General features: G+C 40.4%; 1 protein-coding gene across 4 annotated transcripts in view; it reads left to right on the top strand.

Annotated features, from left to right (window-relative positions):
- Window positions 1-12,012, top strand: part of MB21D2 (Mab-21 domain containing 2) — a 120,394-nt gene that overhangs the window by 92,204 nt on the left and 16,178 nt on the right. The window contains exons 2-3 of one of the 4 annotated variants that reach the window (XM_035274821.3): window positions 928-1,035; window positions 1,662-1,749. The exons of 2 other annotated variants lie outside the window; for them this stretch is intronic. The gene's annotated coding sequence lies outside the window, so the exon portion shown is untranslated. The remainder of the gene's footprint in view (window positions 1-927; window positions 1,036-1,661; window positions 1,750-12,012) is intronic. One more of the 4 variants, XM_054245481.2, reaches the window with a different exon arrangement.

Here is a 12,012-nt window from a genome sequence, read left to right as displayed (position 1 = left end):
GGTAAAGATTGGGAGGAAGCAGCATTTGGATAGATGTTGTTTTGTGTACCTTTCAGGACTTTCTGAATACCTTTTCTGTATGTGGCATAGAAGAGGATTATGGCAATTTCATTTAAAAAAAAAAAGGTTTGCTTGGTGTGGGAACATAAAGTGAAAATAAATTTTTGGAGAATAAATGGCGAAGGGGTAACACTCGAGGTGACATTATAAAAAGGCTAATAATTTTCAATGTAAATCTTAAATGCATATATCTTATAATTGCCTGCTTAAATACAGGCAATATCTAAAACCAAATTTTTAGAGTTGAAAATACTTCAAAGGGTTTTTTATACTCATAATTTCACACAAGGCAATTGATGCCCAGAAACTAACTCCTTCCCCCTTCCTTCCTTCCTTCCTTCCTTCCTTCCTTCCTTCCTTCCTTCCTTCCTTCCTTCCTTCCATCAGACCATGTAATGGGTAAGCCGTTGCCCCACTTCTCTGAATCCCTTTTTTCTTTGAAGTGTCAACTCAAGATGTTACCTCTTCTAGAAGCTTTCTCCCATAATCCATCATCTCCCCTTATATTCTACAAAATAAGTCGACTTGGAGAAATGTGTTCTGGGAAGCTGTGAGTAGTTGCAGTTAGAAATTCTCTAGCTGCAAGTCATTATAGAGATTATTAGACATTTACTCAATGTTTTTAAAGCAAATTAGATTTTTTATGACATTAAAATTAAACCTAAACATTTTTTTTTGCTGGTAATTTTGATTTTATTTTAAATGTGTTTGGTTAACGTGACCTGTAAATAAGCTAGTACATAAACAATTTTAAACTTTCCATCATTGAAAAAATTTAAAAATACGTGAATGTTTTGCCACATTATTTGAGGTCTTATTACATCTCCCAACCTACTTTAGCAAATTATTTTTTCTTTGATTCAACAGATCGAACTTTTACTATGAGGGCCTTAGACACTGGGGTGTGACATTGTTCCTGTCCTCAGAAAGAGGCTTTTGGTCCATATGGGAAGATGGATAACATGGTTTTAAGAGGTGAAGTCTTAAATTCTTCCTTCAGAATTTACATCCCTCAGTGCTCTGACATCTCACTATTAGTGTTCTCACGATACAGCTGGATGTATTACAAAACTAGACATTGCCACTTGTACTCACTGAGGTCTCTCAAATACAAATTCCTGAAATGCAGTGATTTTCACTGTCTCTTCCTCAAAGGTTGTTAGGCCATCTGGATGTCCTCAGAAAGAAGTATTTCTCCTACGTTTTGGCATAGGAAACAATTATGCCATAGTTTTACATTTTTTTTTTTTTACTCTTTTAATCTGTCAGTTTTATTCAAAAACAAGTTTGTTTGAATAAAACAGGTTAACATGAGTACTGGAGTTCTGAATTAACCTTTTACATACATGAATATGTGTCCCACAGGCCAAGCTAGCCATAAATATTCGTTCTCCTGTCTATTAAGCTCTCAGCTATGAGAGTAGACTTACTCAGAACATATTTGGAGAAATAACGTTTTGTGAAGCCGCGAGCAGATGCAGTAAGGAGTTCTCTAGCTACAAGCCATTATAGAGATTATCAGACATTTACTCTTACGTTTTTAAGTCAAATTGGATTCATAATTGTATGACACTAATTAAACCTAAACAATTTCTTTGCAGGTAATCTTGATTTTATTTTAAATGTGTTTGGTTAACGCTACCGGTAAATAAACTAAAACATAGGACCTTTGGTGTGAAAATAATTCAGGTATGTATTTAAAATATAAATTTAGCTTTAAATGAATATTATACTGGCTTATAAATGTATCAGGTATAGCATATTTTATTATATTTTATCATATCCGTTTAGTAGAAACTGCAGAAATTGAATGTCAACTGAATGTTGCCATTAGGGTGATAGCCAGACTGTCCTGTAAGGAGATAGGTTTACTCATTTTTAGTTCATCTTCTTACCTCTATATCAATACTTGACTGATGCCAGCATATCGGAGTGCTAGTTTAAGAATCAGGAGACCTTGCTCTAGTCTTAGTTCTGACACTGACTAGCTGCGTGGACTCTTAACTGCCAGCAGTCCCTCTTTGGCATCAAGGAAGCAGTTGGATTAGATGTTCTAAAGGCCTGTGCAGTTATAAGGTGAATGAATGTGATCAGTGGCATGTTTCTGTTTTGCACACGGCAAAGCAAAAGCCATAAAGGATAAAGTGACCTGACCATGGCCCTGGGGAGAATCTCTGGCTCCTCAGGAATAAGTCAGACTCTTAAAGTTTTGGCCTTCATGCTTCTTCATGGTCCCCCAGAAGCACTTCCCCACAGTGGACCTTATTCTTTACAATGCCAGTCATTTGCATGTGCTCTTACATCTGTTAGGAGAACTCCTATATGGATATTTAAAAGGGATGGGAGGAATAAATTGTGAGTTCCCATATTATTAATGAAGTCTCTACCTTCCTGCCTGTTGAGAGTGCTATCTGAGATGAACTCCTGTTACCTTTTCTGTTGAATCTTATTTTGGGGAGAAACCAATAATTGAAGTGAAACAGTGTAAGCAACTCTCCAGTGTATCACAGGCTCTCTTCAACTCAATTTAGAAACATCTATTAGGAATGAAAACTTTAAGCAGATGCCCCATTCCAAACCCCCACCCCCAACCCACCTTTTTCTTTTGGACTCTTATGCTTGTTTGTGGCACATTTAATTAACTTCTCTGGGACTTACTGTGAATAATATCTCCCTCACATTTAGAAATGTGATAGGTATAAATTTGTTTAGAATCAGATCACGTATTCCCATGTAAAGACATTTCAAATAATGCATGGGTTCATACACATGCCATTTTAACTCAGCTTGCAACTGAAGTGCAGTACTCATCCTATTATCTTGGGTGTGGGGAGTAGGAGGAGGGGAGGGAAAGGAAAAGGAAGAGAAAAACATTTATCGTGGTGTTGAAATTGACAAGCATTTCCTGGGTGCTGCCCCTTGCTGCTTCCCTGTCTTATTTCAGTCCATAAGGCCTTCCAGGACCCCTGCTGCTCACAATGGTACTTTGTAAACCTCCAAATCAGTCAGTCAACTGAATCAAACTCCCATTGTGGCAGGCAAGGTGTTCTCTGCTGTGTTAAGAATGTCGTTCTCCAATTCCACACATTTAAACCAAAGAGTAAATGTTAATTAGCGCCTTAACTTCCGGGAAGCAATTTCTGGTTTCTTTTTTAATTGTGACAGTGAACCTGACTGGTAGAATTAGGCAAGAAGAGAGGGAAGGGGCAGAAAATTCTGGACTGAGAACGTGTCTCTAGGTTTGGTGCTCCTCACTTGTGCCTGGATCTCCCAGCTTCCTTCATTTCTAGATGCCCTAGTGTTTGAAAGCTTCAGTTGCTTTGCCGCCTCCCAGGGCAATAGTGAGGTTGTGAGATGAGGTCGATGAATGAGGTGGGGAGCAGATGTGGACAGTTCACGCTACTTACCTGGATGAGATGTTTGTGAGTTAACTCCACCTTTGGAGTCAGACACCTTGGTTTGGCTATCAGATCCACTGACTCTGTAACTTCGAGCACTTATTTAACCTCAAGGCCTTCATCATAAGAGGGCAATATGAAGATTAATAACAATTCACAGAAAAACTTTTGGCCCAGAGTCGGTGCTCAGTAAATGAGTGATGTTATGATGAGTCCAGGTGTCGGTGGTGGAGAGTGACATTAACAATATCTGGAAGGCAGCAGCATTATTAAAATAAATGAGGTGTTCATTGTTATTTGGGGGGTACATAATGTCAGAGACTATTCTATTTGTTTGTTTAAAATAGATTTGTGAGGGATGGGTGTGGAGGATGGCTTGAGTCTAGGAGTTTGGGACCAGCCTGAGCAACATACCGTGACTATGTCTCTACAAAAAAATAATAATTAAAAAACGCTGGGTGTGGCGCCACCACCTGTAGTCCTGGTTACTCAAAAGGCTGAGGTGAGAGGATTGCCTGAGCCCAAGAGTTTGAGGCTGCAGTGAGCTGTGATCACACTGTTGCATTTCAGTCTGGGTGACAGAGCAAGCCCCTGTGTCAGAAAATAAGATTTTCTGGAAAAACAGGTGGTGGAAAGCTGGGAGATAGGTAGTCAGAAGTTGTACCTCCAAATGCTTGCTGAACGAGGCCAACAGAGCGTCTCTGAGGAGGCTGGGCCTTTGCAGAGAGAGAGCCTGGGGCGGGACGCTGGAGGAGTGTTTCACACAGCCTGAGCAACCACTGCACAGGCACTTTTGTCAGCACTCCTTCGTCTGGCGAGAATCAATAACAGAAGAAGAAGGTGACAGATCATTCATTGCCTGGAGACTGGCTGTAAATCCAGTGCCTGTTATTTTCTTTCTAATCCCTTTAACGAAACTCTTATACACGTCCTTTCCCTGCAGCACGGAACCTCATCCCTGGACTTTGAAAGGCCTTTGGAAAGATATGAAATGATCTTTTTGTATTATCCGAAGTTGTTACCTCCAGGGAGTTAAAGGTCTACTTAGTTCTTTTGTGCTTAAGTTAAATCAGCATTCATAATGCCATTGTTTTCTTTTTTACTGTCTGTTTCATGATCCTCACACATTTTAGAGAAATTTGTCTAAAGAATCTACATTTGCCTCTGTGTGTTTCTGGGGGGCGTGTATATTTATACGTCTTGGTTCCGACTTGCTATTACACAGACCCTCTCTTGATACCCCTTCTCCCTCTCCTTTCTCTCCCCACAGAGACACAAACACACTTTTTTATAGATTCTCAAAAGTCAGAAAGGACATTAAAAAACCATGTAATCCCCCCAGCTTACTTGGTAGCCAAGGAAACAGAGGCCTAGGGAGAGGAGGTGATCCCCCTGCCCTCTTGTAGGACACACTAGGCCCTGGGTGTGTCCAGCTTCAGGTTCAGAGCTTGGGATGCAGAGCTTGTTCTGAGAGCAGGAGCTGCAGGGCCTCCTCTCCAGGCTGCCTGCACTTCCACAGGTGGATGTTAGGTGCCTCCCAAGCTGGAATATCTGGAAATGGATAAAAATAGTTGAACAAGTGAGTACAATTGCTGAAAAGTAAAGTCTTTTTGGACAGCTGTGGAATGATTAGAGAAGGGTTGTGGGGACTCCCCCCAACAGTGGTCTGCATAGAGATCATCTTTTGTAAGCACTGATTTATTTTTCTTCTGAGGGGCCAGCCTCAGGCAGAATCGGGAAACAGGCAGCTTGATATGATGCAGTGATTTTCTAACCCTTTCCCCATCTCCCTTTTAAAACTGTAGGATTTTTCCTTTAAATGGAAGCATAAGAGGAAGCCCAGTATGTAAAACCAATCGAAGTGGTTGAAGTGGGGGGTGGGAGGCCCAGGTTCTGCTCACTTGACTCTCAAATTCTTTCCTTGCCCCTCATCTGCCGCCTCCACCCTCCACTCATTACAGGGCTCCCCTGGAGGCCCAGCCCTTGCGCTCAGTTTGGAAACCACCATTGCAGTGAAAAGCCAGTGCTTTGGATTCAGGAACCCTGTGTTAGTCACCATGGGCAAACCCCTTCACCACTGAGCCTGACTTTCTTTTCTTGTAAATTGAGGATTCTCAAACAAAGGTTTTTGCATGTAAATCTTAATATATAATATAACTGGGCCTTAGCAGATACTCTGTAAACATTGATTCCTAACTCTTTTCTTCATCTCCCTTCCCTTTTGCCCCCAGATGTCCTCTCCCTCTTCAGGAGCCCTGAGACCTAGCATTCTTCAGCCATGCTCAGCTCTCCAGGAAAACTATGAGTCACTTAGATTCCAGTGCCAGGTCAGGGCAGTCTGTCTTCCTCAAGAGCATTTCCATTGGCAGTTCCAGATTCTAGCAAAAAAGCTCAATTCCTGCCTCTCGGATATTCAGTTAGTTGAGAGCTGGCTCAAACAAATGACATTCAAGGGAACTGTATTGAGGTACCTTGTAATCATTCATTTAATTATTTATGAAGACCAGCAGTTGGCCTTCCATCTCCAGTTAAGTTGACCACGGCTCTAGACGCTTATACAACAATACAGTATATATATTCCTTAAAATCCTCATATTCTGCACAGTTGCATTCAAAAAACAAGCATGACTTATAGGAAAAGCAGAGTTATGAGCATGCCACCAAAAACCTATTTGATTTTGTAACCAGGACATTAACAAAAGCAAATACTAAAAGGTAAAGAAAGATCACTCTAAAAAGGACATAACCTTTAAAAATGGTTGAGGACGGCCTGATGAAAAGGATTGTAAGGAAAAGATCAAGTTGTTGAATTTTGGAGACAAGGATGCAGTGGACTAAGATCATAGGCAGCGATATAAAAACAAAAGCCACGTGCTTTCTGAACCAAGAACCACATGTCCGTCTGAGCTGCGAACTCTGTGAGTTGCTGTGTTCTGTGTTTGAGTGCATTTTATTTAGCTGCTAGTTCTTGATCGTACAAAATAGTAGCGTTCTAGGAAAATTGCATGTGGAAGCGATACAGCTTTTAACTGTGCTGAGATCATTTTCCTGTTTGCCAGTCCTGTACAAGCAGTTCGTGTTACAGTGACATACTCTGTAGCAGGTCAGACTGTTTCTAGATCTCAATGGCTTAAATCCCAGACGTAGAACACAGGGGGATGCAGGTGAATTAGGCTCCATTCCTGTCCTCAGAAAACTCACGGTCTTGTGTGTGAGACATGAGAAAATGAACTCAAATAGCTGTAGTACAAATGCTGTGTGATGGGGGAAAGGAAATAATGTGTAAGATTGTGGGGGGTTAGGAGGCAAAAGCTTTTAGGTGGGTAGAATTGGCAGGAATTCACCAGGCAAGGAGAGAGGGCAAACAGAACAAGTAGAGGCCTAGGGACTAGAAAGCGCTCGGGGGATTAGCATATTGTGGGGGTATCCACCTGGGGGTTGGAGCCAATTCATAACGTAAGGGAGCAGTTCAGACAGGGACGAAAACAGAGGTTGGCCTCAGAGTGTGGGAGACCTTGGCTACAGAGATAGGGGCTCTATAGAAGGATTTTGAGCAGGCGAATGATGTGATCAGAGCCCATCTTTCCAGAAGCTCCTTCTGGCAGGCCGTGCTGGATGCAGTGGTGGGAGTGGAGTGCAGTTTGGGGGTATTGCAGCCGTCCCTGTGGGAAGTGTGAGGACCCTGGCTGCACTGTCACAGTGACACACAGTGGCATGGGGTGTGCAGGGAGGACACTACACCACAAATATTTTGGGGACAGAATCTGAAGTATTTGTCAGCTGAATGATGGTGCAGGGCTCTGGTGGTACCTGTTTAATGATGATGAATTGACTGTTTGCAGTAATGACAGCTGTCATCACTGAATATTGTAAAAGATGATACTAAGCTAAAACTAACTGTAAAAGTCAGTATATCTGTTACTCTACCTTCCTTTCTCTCTCTCTCTCCCTCGCTCTCTCCTATCTACCAGGCGCTTTGTGTTAACTTTTCAAAGTGTTTTCTGTCCCTTCCAAAGCTGACAGAGTTTGTCAGGAGGTTTCACCCATTCAACCCACATTACTTGACACACTGTTACTTGCATTACAAAGCACTGCATGAGGAGCTCTTGGTAAAGAGGTGATCAAACACAGATCCTCCCCTCCAGAGTCACGTCTGTGCTATTGAATATCGAACCACATGACTACATTACTTATTAAAAACTAAAAAGGAGGGAGGTGGTAGAATAGGTAGAAAAAATACTGGAATGTTTCTTTTTAAAAATTTAAAAATTATAATTATACTTTAAGTTCTGGGGTACATGTGCAGAATGTGTGGGTTTGTTCCATAGAATATTTCTTTTTAAAAGTCTCATGCCCTAATAACAGGATAGACTAGTGTTATTCATTAACCTACAGAAGTATGAACAGAATGTGATTTTAGACACAATTACATTTTCTCAGTATTGCAAAGTTCCAGAAACTACTTGGAGCTTTATGTAACATTTCCATCAAGAGTCACAAGAACCTTGTGAGAAAGATGGTATTACCCTCATTTTTTTTTTAATGAGGAAACTGAATTTTCAGAAAGTCACATAACTAATCCAGATGTCACACAGCTAATGAATCATGAAGCTAAGGTCCACATTCAAGTTTGCCTGTATTCTAAATTAATACTCTGTCTCCACATGATCTCTTCTGGCGTCTTTCTTTTCCGTCTTCCTTGTTCACCTTGAAGCTATCAGTCTTACCAACAGCGGGTGTGACATCCCATCATGACAGTAGAATTGCGGCAAACAGCATGTGGGCATTTGAAATTCACCAGCAAGAAGCACTGTGTTCTGACTCACTTTGAAAGCATACCAATAAAATCAGGTATTAATTTCAAAAACTTGTGTTCAACCTCAGGCCTTACTTTTTGGTTGGAACCAGTCCAACAACTAAAGAAAAATTAGGAAGGCATGACCTCTAGTGGAAAGACAGAAAACTTCGCGTGATTTTGCTGGAGAGTTTCTCCTCAAACCACCTCGTTTTAGACTGGCATTATGGGATTTTTCATCTGAAAGTTACTCTCATCACAAGACGTGGGTCTGTGTTCAAAATGTCATTTTTGTCACTATCTTAAAAGTGGAATTTTTGCATCTCACAATCATAGCACACCTGGGTTTGAGTCCTTTACTGACCTTTCTCAAGTAGGCACCATCTTTTAAAAGATTCATCCTCTAGTCTTTTTGCCATTTCACTCTAAAACCCAAATTGGACTTTTGGAAGGGAGACAGTATGAATACAGGTGTCTGTATTTAATGGTCTCTAAATTCAACTCTGGGACAATAGATAGCTTTGGAAATTGTACACCTCTATTCAAACTGTTCAAACTGTGTGATCTTTGGTTTTAAGAACTGAGCTGTAATTGTGCCCATCGCTGCAGGTTTATTGCTTGGCTGCCAAGTCAGATCCACACTTGATACTCACTGACACCCCGTGTATGTGCCCCCAGCCAAAGTGTGGTCTGTGCGCCAGTTGTCCTTAAGGATTCGGCTGGTGATGCATTCACTTTGTCTATACTTGAGATTGAATAGAGGACAAAAATCAGTCCCTATCTGTTGGGTAGAGGGAGATGAGGGCCCTGAAAAAAATAGCAGAAATCTAGCACAAACACATCATTTTCTTTCAAAGTAAATGGATACTTGGGTGGTTAGAGATGAATGAATTCCCCAGTTGTGAAGAATGAGACTGGCCACATCCCTCCTGAATCTCAATTACTGTCATGTTTCCAAAAGCCCGCCAAAGTTGTCTTTCCTGATTTGAAGAGTAGCCAGTCTCAGCCCTTCAAGATCTTAGAGAATTACCGAGACAGTAAATTCCTCTCTCTATCTTGACAGCTTTGCCTTTCCCGATTTCATGCAGTTAAACTCTTTGCTTTGAAATTGAGAGAGAGGCAGTCTCCATTTTTAAAAGCATTTCACCATTGCTAGTTTAAAACACATGTCTCCTTGGAGATGATGCTTCCATCCTTCTGGGGTGAGACATGGGAACCTGCATTTTTAACAAGCCTCTTGGTTTGAGACCCACACATGAAGTAGGGAGTTCTAGATTGACAGTCAAGGCCTTTGGGTTCTTTCTGGCACCTGTACCAGATGCAGTGCTGTGTCACCTTTGCTTTCTGGGCCTTAGCCGTGTCTTATGTACCATGGCAGTTGGAATAAATAACCTCGAAGTCAGTTCTGGCTCCAGTAACCTCCAATTTATTTATTCTTTGTGTGGAGAACACATATACAACTTAAACTTCAGTCTCCGGAGTCTAAGACTTAGTGTTGTAACTGATTCAAACAACATCCTTTAATGCTATGTAATTAAAGAAACTCTTATTTCTCCCTTAGTAGCCATCTTTTGGTTAATAATTTCTGGCTGGAATGTTTGAATGCCACTGATCATTCACTGACTTGCCCCATTTTTAGATGGTTGGGGAAAGTAGACGAAAGAAGCCATCTTTCAAAATACAGCTTTCCCACTTCAGCTTTATGGGATTCGTCTTGGACTTTGTCGAAGACTTTTCTTTTTTTATTGAGCGAGCATGGATTTAAAAACGTGGCAGCTTTGCCCTCTTTGAAATGATCTACCCATGCTTTTAAACTGCAAATTTCAACTTCTGCAGATAGCTTTGGCTGGGTATTTTAAGTCTGACTTCTTTTGATCTAAATGTTTTCAAGCTCAACAATAAAAGTATGTTTTTACCTAGTTACTGAAAGCAATTATCGGGTAGGCAGTTTTGTCTCAGAAATAGATTCAGCTCTTTATTAGTCTGTCAGGCTGTCAGTATCTTTTTTTTTTTTTTTTTCATGTTTGTTTTCCTTGGAAAAACTCATTTGATCCCTTAGCCCTTTCTTAAATTACAAAGATAAGTGTAGCTGTACTAATCTGAACTTCTGGATGTATGGAACATTCCAGCTTTATATGATGGAAAACTAAGGCTTACTAACTCATTGTTTTTCAAAATAGCATGTTTTTAGGATATTACTTATCTATTATTTGAAAACTATATTGAGGAAATTAGTATTTGAAATAACATTTACTTATCTAAATGGAGGTGAAAACAATAGAAGCAGGAGGTCATTGTTAATAAGCCATGTGGAATATTGATTAACAGCTATTAAGCACTTGGTTATTGACACTTATAAAGTTATTTTTAGCAAGGATGTGTGTTTATTTTGCTGGCATAGGTAAGGAAAGAAGGGTATCTTATCAGTAACCCAGGCAGTCTAGATATAAGCATCATAGATTCCTCCCAATAGAGCAGCCTTTACATTTCCAGCCCTTTCTCCTACCTTGCAGCAGGTTGACAACTTGATGGGGAAAAAAACAAATGATACCTCCATCTGTCCTTCAAATAATCGTGGGTGGTCAGATAAGTTTTAGTCTAGATTAGGCCAAAGAACTGCGTGGATACTTTGTGTACTCATCTTGACTAGTTACTTAGGGCCAGGAGCCTCAGCTTCCACATCCCTACATTGAGAACTCTAGAGCTCTTCACCAAGTAATTATAGGGAACAAATGGGAAAATGATTGTGGCCATTTTCTGGAAACTGCAAAGCATCATACAATATATGTATTGCTTATTTTGACAATGTATTGATTGAAGGTAGGTTAAAAAATTTTCATTTTATTAATCATCTGAGCTCCTAAGATCTTCAGTATATTTATTCATTTGTACAGAATGAAATTGTCTTGAAGGAAGAGTAGGGTCTTAACCTCATAACATCAATGACTGTTTCCTGTGACTTCTTTTTCTTTTATTCCTGGAACCTGAGGCTTTATTCATTCATTCATTAAAAAAAAAAAAAAAAAATCAGCTGCAGTAAGTGCAAGCACTCTGTGCCTTCCAATGAGGTCTTGAATATGCATTGGGAACTCATTGTCAGGCATGATTCTTGCCAAGACCAAGCATTTTTCAGTCTTGGCTCAATCTAGATGATCCCTTTAGCTCCTAAATTATCAGGAGGATTTTTGCAGGGGAACCAAACGGAAAACTTGTAAGTCACTGGGTGGAACCTCAAAGTAAATAGGACTGGAACTGATGCTTTTAATGTAGTCTTATCACATCTTTAGCCCCTTGATGAGCTGTTTCCCAAAGATTTTATACTAGGATTTTTAGATCTCAGTGCCCAGCTAGAAAACTCTTAGTAAATGAGTAGAGTCTGGATGCCATCTCCTGGCAGTTACTGGGAATGGCTTAGTAAGAAGGAGTCCATTTATTTGTAGGTTCCCACTTACATATCAAAGGAAAAAAATACGTGGTTATAATGTTTTCAGAAATCAGGTATTAGACTTTGATCGTAGATGTTTACAGTAACTTTTCTCCTACTTTTCTGATGGCGTTGTAGACTAAAAATTGGTGCTTTGGAGAATGTCCTAGAACTAAACTACTCTCGAAGAACAGGAGGAGATGTGTCTTTGTAGCTACAGTATCATTAACAAGCCCCTAGCTTCTCCTTCATCTCTTCTGAGCATGTGATATGATTCCCTTGCTTGCAGATACAGAGGCTCTGGAGTCTGTCCTTATGTCTCACAATGACAGTGT

Source organism: Callithrix jacchus, chromosome 15 (genome assembly GCF_049354715.1).
Source record: "Callithrix jacchus isolate 240 chromosome 15, calJac240_pri, whole genome shotgun sequence".
Classification (NCBI taxonomy): Eukaryota; Metazoa; Chordata; class Mammalia; order Primates; family Cebidae; genus Callithrix; species Callithrix jacchus.
The sequence above is the reverse complement of the archived record's forward strand: the minus strand, read 5'-3'. Positions and strand labels throughout refer to the sequence as shown.